At 42.2% G+C, this 13,453-nt stretch overlaps 1 long non-coding RNA gene across 1 annotated transcript; it reads right to left on the reverse strand.

Annotated features, from left to right (window-relative positions):
* Window positions 1–12,860, reverse strand: LOC309340844. Its single transcript, XR_014156125.1, has 3 exons — window positions 12,833–12,860; window positions 5,705–5,772; window positions 1–369 (listed from the first exon to the last, which is right to left on the reverse strand). It is a non-coding gene; the product is annotated as an uncharacterized lncRNA (long non-coding RNA).
* Between the last annotated feature and the right edge of the window lie 593 nt (window positions 12,861–13,453).

Genomic DNA, 13,453 nt, shown 5'->3' on the forward strand with positions numbered 1-13,453 from the left:
TGTTACAGTGTTACAGTGAGCCTGTATTGGGAAGGGAGACATAGCACCTCTGACTGCCATGGGTTTAACTGTCCTGATGTAGGAGGTCTTGCCAGCTTAAGTTTAGGCCAGGGGTCACCAGCTTAAGTTTAGACCAGGGATCACCAGCATAGTGCCCAGAGGCTTTTCCTCCTGCCCACATGGTCCCCTCCTCTGGTGAAATTAGACTGGTGTGTGGTGTCCACAATAGTTTCTCCAGTTTGCAAATGCATTCACAGGCCCCCAAAGGTTGTGGTGGCAATTGATGAATCTCATACTCCAACATACGATAGATTAAACTTCCAAATGGCACCATGCTGATGCAGAGTAGTTAAGCAGTCTCAGAGGCAGCTGTTCCCTAGAAAGAGAAAGATCACACTTACTGCTTGTGAAGGTCATATATTATATATTTTTTCTATATGTCAATCTAATCAACAGCTATGGTTATTCTTTCTGGACAAAGATTCAAGGTAAGTAGAAAATTATCATATACTTTCAAGCTTTGCCCTGCTTTCTGTTAATAAAATTGTTTTTGGGGTGTCCGCTTTATATTAGATTTATGGTTTATGTAGATTAAAGTATATTAGTGTATGTAATCATTCTCAACTACCTTATATAAAACAGAATCTATCACTTCCTCCCTAGTGTGCACTTACCATGGTGAGCCCATGCTACTTATTCATATTGAACTTGCCCGTAAGCAATAAAATCAGTGCACAAAATATCCACCCAAAGAACTCGTAGAATGAGAAACAGGAGCTCCCACCCTGCCCCCACCCTCTTCATAATAGAATCAATGCCCTATTTAACACAGTGAATTGTTTCAAATTTCAGTCCTCATGCCCTCATTGAACAGCCGCTTCATCTTTGAAATATCCAAAATTCTGAAATTTACAAGGCCTTTTAAAAAAAAACTATAAATGAAGCAATTAAACCTCCAGATTGGAGGATGTAAACCTTTAAAGGCCTCTTTATAGAATTTCAAAAGAAAGAGGGGGTTATATTTAGCAGGTGTGGCAGCCCACGCAAGACATTTCATTGAGAGAGAGCCTGACATTATCCAGTAACAAATACTTAAATTAATATAAAACATCTTCTGGAGAGACCTTTTTCCTTCCTTCCTTCCTTCCTTTTTTTAAATAAATGCTGGGTGATCATAACCCTTTAGGTGAAATCCTTATGCGTGTGTGTGTGTGTGTGCACACGCGCGCGCGTGCACACACACACACACACACTGCACTATACTCAATTACTTTAAAATCCCCTTGACTTCTTGCAGGGTCAGAATTTCACCCTTTGCAGTTCCCTCAAATGAGAAAAGCACAGTCACACACAAAAAAAATCAAAAGACCTTTATAAAAAGGAAATCTAATTCAAAGTGACTTCAGGAGAGTAAGGGAGATGAAGGGCATGAATAAATTGTGCTATTTTCTTATAAGCTAACATCTTTTTTCTGCCTCAGAATCATTCCTTCATTGGAAGAGGAGGAGGAGAACAAATGATCAAATGGAATGCAATAATAATAATAATAATAATAATAATAATAATAATAATAATAATAAATTTTTATTTATACCCTGCCCTCCCCAGCCAAGATCGGGCTCAGGGCGGCTAACAACCAATAATAAAAACAAGTTGATTAAAATACAATTTAAAAAAGATTAAAATACAACATTAAAACATTAGGATGCAGCCTCTTCACAGGAGGAGAAAGGAAAAAGAAAGAAGGGGAGGGAATCAAACTGATTCTAAGCCAAAGGCCAGGTGGAACAACTCTGTCTTACAGGCCCTGCGGAAAGAAATCAGATCCCGCAGGGCCCTGGTCTCATGAGACAGAACTTTCCACCAGGCCAGAGCCAGTGTTGAGAAGGCCCTGGCTCTGGTTGAGGCTAATCTAACTTCCTTAGGGCCCAGGACCTCTAGGGTATTGCTATATATGGACCTCCGTGGGGCATACCAGGAGAGGCGGTCTTGTAGGTACGAGAGTCCTAGGCCATGAAGGGCTTTAAAGGTCAAAATCAGCACCTTAAATCTGACCCTGTACTCCACCGGGAGCCAGTGCAGCTGGAAAAGCACTGGGTGAATATGCTCCCATGGCAGAGACCCTGTGAGGAGCCTCGCTGCAGCATTCTGCAGCCGCTGGAGTTTCTGGGACAGCTTCAAGGACAGCCCCGCATAGAGTGAATTACAGTAGTCAAGCCTGGAGGTGACCGCCACATGAATCACTGTGGCCAGGTCAGGGCAGGAAAGGTAAGGGACCAACTGCTTGATGCAGCGAAGGTGGAAAAATGTCGAGTCGGCTGTTGCTGTAACCTGCGCCTCCATGGAAAGGGAGGCATCAAGGATTACACCCAAACTCTTAACGGAAGGAAATGGCACTAAGTGGGTCCCCGCAAGAGAAGGGAGTTGGTCCCTCATCCCCATACCATCCCGACCCAGCCAGAGGACCTCTGTCTTCAAAGGATTTAGTTTCAATCAGCTCCCATGAAACCATCCAGCCACAGCTTCCAAACATCTGGTCAGTGTGTCCGGGATCGAGTTGGTATGGCCATCCATCAGCAGATAGAGCTGAGTGTCATCAGCATACTGGTGACAACCCAGCCCAAAGCTCCGGACAATCTGGGCAAGGGGGCGCATAAAGATGTTAAAAAGCATCGGGGAGAGGATTGCGCCCTGTGGCACTCCACACACCAAGGAGTGGCGTGACGACATCTCCCTCCCTAGTGCCACCCTCTGTCCCTGACCAGAGATAAAAGAGCACAGCCATTTACGGGCTATGTCCTGTATCCCCAACGTTGGCAAGGTGGTGGTCCAAAAGATCGTGATCGACCATGTCAAAGGCTGCTGACAAATCTAAGAGAATCAGCAGTCCCGACCTGCCTCGATCCAGTTGTCTGCGGAGATCATCTATTAGGGTGACCAGAGGCTCTATTAGGGAGAGCCAGTGTGGTGTAGTGGTTAACAGCGGTAGTCTCGTAATCTGAGGAACCGGGTTCGCGTCTCCGCTCCTCCACATGCAGCTGCTGGGTGACCTTGGAACAGTCAGACTTCTTTGAAGTCTCTCAGCCCCACTCACCTCACAGAGTGTTTGTTGTGGGGGAGGAAGGGAAAGGAGAATGTTAGCTGCTTTGAGACTCCTTAAAAGGGAGTGAAAGGCGGGATATCAAATCCAAACTCTTCTTCTCTTCTTCAGAGCCGTCTCGGTCCCGAAACCAGGAAATGAAATAAATGCTGCCTTCTGCATAGAGCTTTGGCCAGTCATCTTAGTTTGGAGATGATGTGGGTGTGCTTCCTAAGTGGGGATAGGATAAATAACAGCAGTTTGTCCACCTTTTGTCCTCATTCTGCTCTCAGCTCTCACCTAACTATCTAGAATCATCATGAAGGCTTTGCATTACACAGTGACAATATTGCCAAGGTATCGTTCCTGAAATCTCAGCAGTGCCACTGTGGAATGCACAGCCTTCATAATGATACTGGGCATTAAAATCCTTAGTGGTGATGTAAATCATATTTTAAAATTAGCCTACCCTATTCCCTTAGAAAGAGTCCTCCACGAGGATGCTTAAATTTTATAGCACGGGATACACTTTTGATTTGATTTATTCACCAAGCACCATCAGGGTTACAGTCCTTTGGTTGCACATGCTGCAAATCTTCTTTCTTCAAATTAGGTAGATTATTCATTTTAATGTTGTGGCAGAAGTACAAGAGGAACTGCCCTGGAGAAGTGCCAGCTGATTAACTACTCCTGCTACACTCATCTATTGACAGAGTACCTTGATTCCTTTCAATGGCTTCTTCAGTCCAAGAAACCACCATGTCTTCATTAAGTGTTTGCAGTTTGAAAGCAGACCACATGACCCGGAAAAACTGTCTGCAGACAAACGTCGGCTCCTTCGGCCAGTAAAGTGAGATGAGCACCGCAACCCCAGAGTCTTTCGCAACTGGACTTAACAGTCAGGGGTCCTTTACCTTTACCTTTAAGATAAAGTAACAACACCTATGTTTAGGTGGTAGCCATGTTGGTCTGACACAGTCACCTTAGAGACCAACTAAGTTTGTTCTGGGTATAAGCTTTCGTGTGCATGCACACTTCTTCAGATACCTATGTTGTTCCTGCCAGCACAATACTAAAAATTAAACCCATATGTCAACCAAGCAGCATGGGATCAATGTCCCATGGAACTGTGTTTGGCGTGTGTAAAATGCAAATGAGTAGATTATTATCTTTACACACAGTAAATCTGGCCCCATACAGAGGATCATGAACCTTATCCAACAACGACCATTTCAATGTAAAAAGTTCTTGTTGATGTACTGGACACAGCTTCATTCTGAGCCAGACAGTTTTCTGCTTGTGAATGCAGCAGGATGGCTGGTCTCAAAATAGTCTTTATACTGCACCAAGGCCATTTAGACTAGCATGGTGCGTTGCTCCCAAACAATTGAGAACTTTAATCAAACAGATCTCATGTTCTTCTATTGTCCTACCAAATACTACTGAGTCTTCAAGATACACAAGTACTTCAAGGAGTTTCATGCTCCCACAACTTTCTCCATCACTTTTTGAAATGTAGCTGGAGCCCCAGTTACTACTTGAGGCATCCTTTCAAACTGGATGGATGCCCAGAAAACAGATGAGAGCAATTTGCACACTGTCTCCTTCAGCCATAGGAATTTAATGGTAGCTGCACATGAGACCCAGTCCTGAATACTACTAGCTTCCAGTCAAACTGCCTGATCCACCATCTATTCAAGGCAAGGCATTGGTTTAAATTCCTGTAATCAACACAAAGCCATATGGCACCTTATTTTTTTGCACACTGTTAAATAGGTGATGACTCTGGGCCATGGATTCCTTAGTCTAGATTGTTCAGAATGGTCAGTTAATGTTTCTTCATGGGAGCTAATTGTTAGAAGAGTTTCCCTTCTAACCAGAGGATCACTCCTTATATTAATCTCAGTAGCTGTCAGGGTCTTCAGAAATGAGCTTCTCTTCTAGCTAAGAGGAGGGGGCTGATGTAAGGTATAAGTAAGTGAAGCAGCAGCTGTTTGGGAGAAGGAAGGGTGAGGGTGGGGGGGTATGCGATTTTGTTGAAAGTGCAGGCCTTCTTTCTGGGAATCTGATGGGGGGCAAAGACTCTTGAGCCTTGCAGAAGTGCCTGCTGTTTGACTCTGCTTACACTTGACTTTGTAAATAAAGAGAATATCTCAGAAATGCCATAAATCCCATGTTCACATTTCCAAAAGAAACCAAACCTGCTTGCACTTTATTGGGAATTCTCACTGATCAGGGAGTTGTGGAGTGTTACCTAAAAGCAGCCATTCTATCAGGCTGCAGATGAAGTAAAAGCAGCACTATTTGTGCACTTCTCTTGAGAGACTCCTTGCTTTGGATCCTCCTTCAGCTGTCCCCTAGTGGCAGCTATTCCATCAGGCTACCTGAACCAATTCCACCCCAGCTGGTTGCTAAAAAAATTGTTAAATTTTAAAACTGGTACCTACGCTTACTTTATATCCTTTCCTCACCCCATTTATTTTCCCTCATGTGCCATGTCTATTAGATTGAAAGCCTAAAGGTAGGAACCGTCTTACTCCTGATCTCTTTAAGCCATGCCTTTTCAGCTCTGACCGGCAACAGCTCTCCAAAGTCTTTCTCAGTCCTTCTATCAGAGATCCTTACCATTGGAAAATATATTTGGGACATTCCACTGGAGACATGCTGACGTTGGCAACATTTCATCCCAGATTCTAAATGGAAAATATTGAGAAAACAATGACAAAATGTGCTGGATAATGTTTGAAGGTAACATCTGGAGACTTTGGGACTGTGTGCTGACAAACCTGGAATGGGAGAAGACATCATGTGTAAATTAAAACCAGAAAATCAAGTCACACAATTGACACCGACTCTCTGTATTGGATTCAAGGTCAAATTAGAGTGTCATCCTAATCTCCCTTTGTAGATGGCGGGACAGTGCATTCATTGCTTCTCTGCTACCATTGGTCAGCAGTGTCCACTGTGGTGGAGGCCTCTAGTTTTGTCACGGTGGATGAGAAGGTATTGGCTCTGGTTCCCCTGCCAGTGGTAGCAGAGGATTGGAGACATTGGCTTCTCTAGATCCACAGCTCCATGAACCCCGCAAGGGGTCTAATCCTCATGCCCCCTCATGGCCCTGTAAAAATAAGATAGAAAACTGCCTCATTCTGGCTGGCTGGCATAAGCAAGTGGGATTTTGAATGTGGTGAAATATCAACTGCTCTGTGCTTCCCTAGTTCTTCAGTAGGATTGCTCTGGAGATTGTACCTGGTTCCCATTTAAATCGCTGGTAAACGTTTGTCATCATGATGCAAGTTGCATTGATCTCCAGTAAGAACTAACCTAGTTTGCATCCACTCAATGCAATCCAAGCAACAGCATGCCAGAAGCTAAGAAAAGGTGTATCACAATAAATATGCCTGAAGAGCAAATCACTCCAGGCAACTCAGGCATGTGAGCCAAACCATGAAGTTGCAGGGAGGGGGCGGAGAATGTGGAAAATGCAAAGTAATCTAATATGCCTCTGAATACCAGTTGCAGTGAATCACAGCTGAGCAGAGTGCTCTTGCACTCATGTGCAGCTTGCAAACTTCCCACAAGCATGTGGTCAGCCAGCCTGTGAGAAGAGGATGCTGGACTAGAAGGGCCATTGGCCTGATCCAGCAGACTCATCTTATGTTCACTATCATTTATTCTATTTGTTGTTTTGGCCATCACACCAAAACACAAAAGTAAATTCCCTTCAGGACATGTCATTCTTACGTCGGTCTGATCTATCCATTCAGATTGTTCCACTTTGGTCTAGAAGTATCATCTGAAGGGCATGAAGCGCAGATTTTGATAAAGACAAATGCAGTACAAATGATCATGATTTTCTCTAAAACATTTGGCAAGTATGGCTGCTGCAGTTTAAGTCTTCTGCACACGCAGTAGTTCCCAGTAACACATGGCGACCACAAAGGAGGGTTCCATAAAATTGCATAATGCATAACCCCAATCAACTGGCACGGTGTGCAAAAAGAAGACAATATGAAACACATTGTACATCTGTCACTGAGCTCTAGTGACAAATTTACGCAGGATAAATCAAGGAAACAATTTTTTATTTTTTTGCCGGGGGGTGGGCATCACAAACATATTTATTATTTTAACCAAGAGAATCAGTTTACCATTATGTGTGCTTCCACTAAAGCTCCAATTGTAAGCATACTTTCTAGGAAGTCAATATTATTGGATTCATATTTGTTTTTGTTTTATATTTGTAATCACCCTGTAAGACATAATGCAATCAAAGGCAGATTTAGGGCAGCATGACCAGTTCCTCCACACTGGGTGTGGAGCCTAGGGGGCACTGCAGGGCATCACAATTTTGACATAGTGAATTGAGTCTTCTTCTTCTTTGGCGATCACTCGTAGCCGAGTAAGATTGTCTTCCATAAACACGGTTTTAAAAGTGAGTCCGTAAGTGACTATGGAGGCCAATTCTGGATCCGCACGTCCTTCCACAGTGGGGACACTGGTTTCTGGGCAGGAGTTGATCACAGTGTGGATTTGCCAAGCATGACTTCCTCTTAGCACGTTTCTCCCTTTCGTCCTGAGTTCAAGCGTCTTCAAAGCCCTTGACACCTTTGGTAAAGGCTGTTCTCTAACTGGAGCGCTCGCAGGCCAGTGTTTATACTACATTTTTAAAGATTTGCCTTGAGACAGTCTTTAAACCTCTTTTGTTGACCACCACCATTACGCTTTCCATTTTTAAGTTCGAAATAGAGTACAGTGGTTCCTCGGGTTACATATGCTTCAGGTTACATATGCTTCAGGTTACACACTCCACTAACCCAGAAATAGTGCTTCATGTTAAGAACTTTGCTTCAGGATAAGAACAGAAATCGTGCTCCGGCGGCACAGCAGCAGCAGAAGGCCCCATTAGCTAAAGTGGTGCTTCAAGTTAAGAACAGTTTCAGGTTAAGAACGGACCTCCGGAACGAATTAAGTACTTAACCCAAGGTACCACTGTAGTTGCTTTGGAAGACAATGATCAGGCAACCACACAACATGACCAGTCTAATGAAGCTGATATTGAAGAATCATTGCTTCAACACTGGTGATCTTTGCTTCTTCCAGCACACTGATATTAGTTTGCCTGTCTTCCCAAGTGATGTGTAAAAAAATTTGGAGACACCATTGATGGAATCTTTCGAGGAGTTGGAGATGGCGTTTGTAAGTGGTCCATGTTTCACAGGCATACAGTAAGATTGGTAGTACAATAGCTTTGTAAACAAGTATTTTGTTTTCCCTGAGAATGTCCCAGTCCTCAAACACTCTGCACTTCTATCAGGAGAAAGCCACACTCACAGAGCTCAGGCGATGCTGGATTTGGCATCAGTGTTGGCCCTTGTGGAAAGATAACTGCCTAGGTAGGAGAAGTGATTGACATTTTGCAACGTTACACCATTGAGTTGGATTTGTAGCGCTGCAGAGGGGTTATTTTTTACTTGTTGGTGCAGCACTTTGGTTTTTTGGATGTTGAGTGATAGGCCAAGCTTTTCGTAAGCTTCTGCAAAGTTATTTAGGATGGTTTGGAGGTCATCCTCTGAGTGTGCACACACTACATTGTTATCAGCATACTGATAAATCTGTATACTGGTTATGAAAAAAGAATGGTTTTGAAAGAGAATATTTAATACAAGCCTAAAGTATCAGCTATCTTTAATATAAGTCCTTGTATCTTTAATACAATCCTGAAGCATTAACTATCAGTTGTAAAGATTGCACTACCAAGAAAACAAAGCATCAACTCTCATATCATGATTTGAAAAGACAAGCATACTTTCGTGAGGGGGGAGTCTGTTTTCTACGTTTAAGATAATCATTCCAGCAGTTGCCTTCACCATTAAAATCAAAGAAATGAACATTTCCTCTATGAAAATAACTAGAATCCAGCAATTGTATGAAAAGCTGACAGTCATGCTAATGTCACCTATCACACATTTGGATAGCATTCATTAAAAAGATTCCCTAGTTTTAAAAATGACATTTTAAACCAAAGCAGAGAGGAGTAGATTGACACATCCCTTTCTCTGCTCACAACCTTTTTGACATGAGTTGGACATTTGAGCGGTTTCTCCAAGCTGCTTTGACAGGAACGGAATAACATGTTTTTTTTCCCTCTCTGGAAGGAGCTCTTATGCTGCACTTCTGTACACACTTACCTGGGAGTAAGTCCCAGTGAACTCAGTGGGAGTTGTTTCTGAGTAGACCTGAATAATATTGTGCTGCTAGGTTGTAATCCAATACACGCTTATCTGGGAGTGAAACCCACTGATTTCAGTGGGACTTTTTTCAAGTAAGAAAGAACCTCAGTGGGTGTGAATAGATATATTTTTTCTGAATCCACTAGCGGTCTGGATCAGTCTCAAACTTATGGTAGAAAAGCCTCAAAAGTATGAGACATTTGATCCAGAGAACAGCCTGATAATTCTGATGTTTGGCTGAGATTTATCTAAATTGTCATAAGATTCCTTAGTAATCAAAACAAGGATACAGATCTCATGAAAAGAACTCTTTTCATGGTATGTTGGTACCATAGCCTCCAGGCTTGGTAAAAACTCTGAGGAGCAGAGGAATTAAACCACCACCAAAATAAGTTCAATAAACTGGTGTCCTACTGTGTTCATACTGCAGTGTGAGAAGGAGGACATTTTATCCAGCCATTGGACCCAGGATTGAACTGACACTTTGTTTTTCAAATTAACTTTTTTAGTTAATGAATGAATACTTTGTTGCAGTCAATGACCAGCTTGCACAGAGAACAAAAAATATGGCACTCTCCAAATAAGACAGGCAGTTGTAAATAAAGCAAGTTAACCATCAGTTTCAGATTGTACCAGAATTAAATCAAGTACAAGTCAATTGATCTCTCACTTTAACTGCAATGTAATAGCAAAACAAAGACCTTTTTTTAAAGTAATTGCAGGAATGTCATTGATTAGGCCAGTCTTTGCTACCTGGTGTCCAGGTATTTTGGACTACAACTCTCATCAACACCATATCCTGGCAAGGGCTGATACAATTTGTAGTCCAAAACATCTGGAGAGCAGATGATTAACTTAAGTAGGTTTTGATAGGTCTACCTAGTCTGGATCTAACCCATGATAGGTACTTTCTCTACCAAGGGTCATTAAATTATTTCTATCCTAATATTGTTGCAAAAATTACAGTATAACAATACATGCAATATTTAATAAGCAAATAAATTGCATAGCAAGATAGAGGGGCTATGCCATTTTGGATAAAAAAAGATGCATATAATGCTCTCCCCTCCCCCATGAAAAACTCCCTGCAGTGGAAAGTTACTGTATCAGAAGAATTGTAGCTGTTTTCCATGCTCCTTTAAAAATGGGGCCCAGCCAAACCCCATTCAGGAGAGTATTCCTATAACCTGGATGTCATGATGGGAAAGGCCAGTTCTTTCTTTCCCACTAGCTGAGCTGCTCGTCAGAGATAGAGCAAGAAGGCTCTCAGAAGCATGAGAAGAGGCTCATATGAGCAGAGGCAATGTGGATCATGCTATCTTTCAAGATGAAGAATGCTTTGGATGGAAAATGTGGCAGATTAGAAGAATAATCTTCATTTCACAGGGGAAGGGGCGGAAATCTGTTTGGAAGCAGAAGACGGGAAGTTTCTCAATATTTCTCCCAGAACAGAAGAATTAACCTGGAAATAAATGATGATAAAACCAAAGGCTTGGGTAGAAAACAGCAAGAAATAACACAGACCAGATGGATATGTCTGCATACCTGAGACGCTTAATTTCAAAGAAAAGAATTTAAGGGCTGTGAAGAGAAGAAAGGGACTAACATGAGAAATAAGAACATGCCAACAGCTGAAATGTAAATACCTGTGAATAAGCCAGTTTGAACTGAAAGCAACCAGTTGTGTGACCCTTTCCACTCCTGTCAGCAAAGCAGAATAGGATAACAACAAAATCCTTTGATGCAATTGAGCATTATCATGGCACAGCACAATGTCATGCTGAAGTAACTTCAAGCCACCATAGACCTATGTGGTCATAAAACGTTAGCATGAGGTGTGAAATGGGCAAAGATGGAGTGTGGTTGGCGGGGGGAGTGGTTGAGTTAGAATTTGCGCTGGAAGGCTTCCTCAAGGGCTGGTTCCACCCACTTTGCTGGTTCAAAAATATGTAAAGAACCTGGCTAAAACCACACCGATTGCATCCACTGGACTGGACAGCCTCAGACATCAACCCTCTCCACACTCCTCCAGTCATGATAGAGGAGGGGATTCGAACTGAGCATACATTTGCTTGTCTATTTTATTTGAAATGTCTCATAAAATAATTTCTCTAGGTGTCACACACATAAGAGAAGAACATAACAATAGAACCATATCACAATAAAGCACCATAAAGAGGCAATGGGCATAGAAACTCAACACATAGCCCGCACAATAAAGCAAGCACTGTAAAAAACAAAACAAAAAACAGCATAGACTAAAACTGCCATCAAATACATCAAAACTGCCAACTGGACCACAGTGATCTAAAACCAGGTCTTAAAATGCCTGGGAGAACAGAAAAGACTTATGCTGATGCTGAAAAGGTACCAGGTTAGCTTTCCTAAGGAGAGCATTCGAGAGTTGAGTTGTACAGCTTACAGCTCCATCGTTTTGCCTCCACACCTGTAGAGCTGTGAGTAGTCTAGAGCACGTGGGAAGTTGGTGATTGAGAACTTTAATGTAAAGGCAATATTTAGACTACATGTATGTGTGCGACTCACCTCCAAGTAAACATGGCAAAAGGTTTCGAACCTCAGCAATGTACAGTCCAAGGGCAACAACTATGGCCAGGTATACAGCCTGGAAACTGACTAATTTTGCAGTTGAAATGAACATATAGGATGCAGACCACTGCAACATTATAGCGAATGGAAATAAAAAGTTGTGCCCCACCCCTGCTCATGAGTGGCAAAATGAAAACAGAGAAGGTTGCACAGTTTGGTTTTCCAAAATGAAAACAAACAAGCAACAACATATGACTGTGGCTTTGGGAGGCATGGTCATTGCGACATTTCAAACTGTAACAAGGTTTTGGGATAAACATGGGAAAAAATACAGTTCTGAGAAATAACTGAATTTCATTGGGTTACATTGTATTTGATAGTTTTTAATGTTTGCAAGACACCTTGAGCCTAAAGCGACAATGCGGAGTATCCAATTTCAAATAAATAAACCTTTTGCTCATGCAGCATACATGCATCTCTTCGTTAGAGGAAATAAATGACACGGCTGGAATAAAAGATGCTATAAGAAATAAAGCCTGTAAGTCAGCAGCAAACTGTTGCTGCAGTGTCAAAAACTGCCCCCAGTGATCTGTGAAATCATTTTTAAATCTTTTTTCCCCTCCCCAGGGATAAGATTTACGGTTAAAAGTACATACTGTGTATGTTTGGAAGTATAATAAAGTTGGAAGGTTTTCCATAGAGACTTCTTTCTTGTTCAAATCAGCTGTACTTTGCTCTGATTATAAACACTTTCTGCATGAGATGCACCTGGCTTTTGGACAGCATCTATTGTTTCATTTTCCTTCAGTCCCCAAAGCAGCCTTATAAATTCTACAGCAGTGTAAATAATGTTTCAGTCTCTCTCTCTCTCTCTCTCTCTCTCTCTCTCTCTCTCTCCCTCCCTCCCTCCCTCTCCGTTTATACCCCCTCCTTTTTCATCTGAACTGAACCACACCTCTCTAAAAATACTCACTTTTTAATGAAAACCATATTTTTAAAGCCATTGTTTGTGTGTGCATGACCTGCTGAAAAGCTTGCAGAGTCTTTAATGTCAGTTTCAGATGACACGTGTCTTAAGAAGTCTGGGATCCAGCCCTTGTCTGGGCCTGGGAGATCTGTCCCAAATCTTTATGAGAAAGACGGACAAAAAAAACTTCTGGTTTTGGCATTTTGTATTGGAGCCTGTTTTAGGCTCAGAAGGCAGGGAGGGGGCAGGCAGAGGGGGGAGAACCAGCAACGTAGAGTCTAGACAGAAGAGATTGGGTTGAAATCTGGAAGCTATTCAGTGAGGCTACAGCACATGGCAGCTTGACTGCAGAAAGGGATCACATTACACTGCCTAATTACACATGAAAAATGTACACATCACTCCTCTTAAATGCTTGGAAAAATAGATGTTCAGATGGCAATTGTGAACTGCAGCTACACAGGCAGTTTGCACATAACTGGAACATTTCAGAAACTGACATTTTACAACCAAAGTCCTTTCTCTCCTCCCTCCCCCACCGTCTTGTGTTTTAAAATGCATTTCTCCCAATATGTTAGTAAAGTAAATTGCATTAAAAAAAAAAAAGTTCTACAACTACTACTATTA

This window comes from Podarcis erhardii (genome assembly GCF_964252035.2).
Source record: "Podarcis erhardii genome assembly, chromosome: 4".
In the NCBI taxonomy this organism is placed as follows: domain Eukaryota; kingdom Metazoa; phylum Chordata; class Lepidosauria; order Squamata; family Lacertidae; genus Podarcis; species Podarcis erhardii.